Source organism: Physeter macrocephalus, chromosome 9 (assembly GCF_002837175.3).
Source record: "Physeter macrocephalus isolate SW-GA chromosome 9, ASM283717v5, whole genome shotgun sequence".
Taxonomy (NCBI): Eukaryota; Metazoa; Chordata; class Mammalia; order Artiodactyla; family Physeteridae; genus Physeter; species Physeter macrocephalus.
In genome coordinates this window covers 27,553,022-27,553,932 of record NC_041222.1, presented here as the reverse complement: position 1 = coordinate 27,553,932, position 911 = coordinate 27,553,022, and the positions used below count along the sequence as shown (strand labels likewise).

General features: G+C 52.1%; 1 pseudogene; it reads left to right on the top strand.

Annotated features, from left to right (window-relative positions):
- The first annotated feature begins 205 nt into the window (after positions 1-205).
- Positions 206-911, top strand: part of LOC112065492 (60S ribosomal protein L23a-like) — a 23,603-nt pseudogene continuing 22,897 nt past the window's right edge.

Sequence of the window (911 nt, the reverse complement as noted above, 5' to 3'; positions counted from 1 at the left end):
CATAACTCAGCCCACCCCACCCACCTTGCAGCTGGCTCTCTCCCCTCACCTACTCCTCTCCCTCACGCCCCTCCAGCCACACTGGCCTTCCGTCTGCCCTCCTCCCAGCTCGGAGTCACCTCTCCTCATTCTCTCCCCGCAGGTTTCAGCTCAGCAGTCACCTCCTCAAGGAGACCTTCACTGACCACCTGGCATGAAGCCCCCACCTGCACCCTCTCTCTCACCTCGCGAGCTTGACTTCCTTCACCGTGCTCACCGCTGTCCTCCAGCAGGTAAGCCCACAGGGCTGGACCTCCGCTGGTCCCCGGCTCTGTCCCGGTGCCCAGAAGGTGCCTGGCACAGAGGAGACACTCGATGGCAGCTGTGGAATGAACGTATGAAGGCCGAGAATCGGTGTCTCCCCTGCTCTCCCCTCCTGGCTGGCGAGTTGGGGCCCTGGGGCAAGGACCCTCTCCTGAGGGTCTCACTCTCATCAGCTGTAGCCTGGACTCAACTGTCCCTAACACCTCTTCCTGCTTTTCTGAGTCTCCTAAGTTCATTACCCCCACTAACAAAACAAAACAGAAATCTCTAAACAGAAGTATAAATGTATCCTCTTGGGAAATTCTGAAGGCATTTTATACATATAAAGAGGTAACAGATTTAAAATGGAAATTTTACTCTGCTCTGTTTCCAAATGAGACTGAAAGTTCCTTTGATATTCATAAATCTTTAAAATATCTAACCTCAGTTTCTGAAGGGATGAAGACTGCCTCTTCACCATCCATTCCTGAAGACTCCTAATTTCCCTGTCCTTTATTAAGTCCACCCAGTGGGATAGTGTGTGTGTGTGTGTGTGTGTGTGTGTGTCTGTGTGTGTGTGTGTCTGTGTGTGTGTCTCTGTGTGTGTGTGTCTGTGTGTCTGTGTGTGT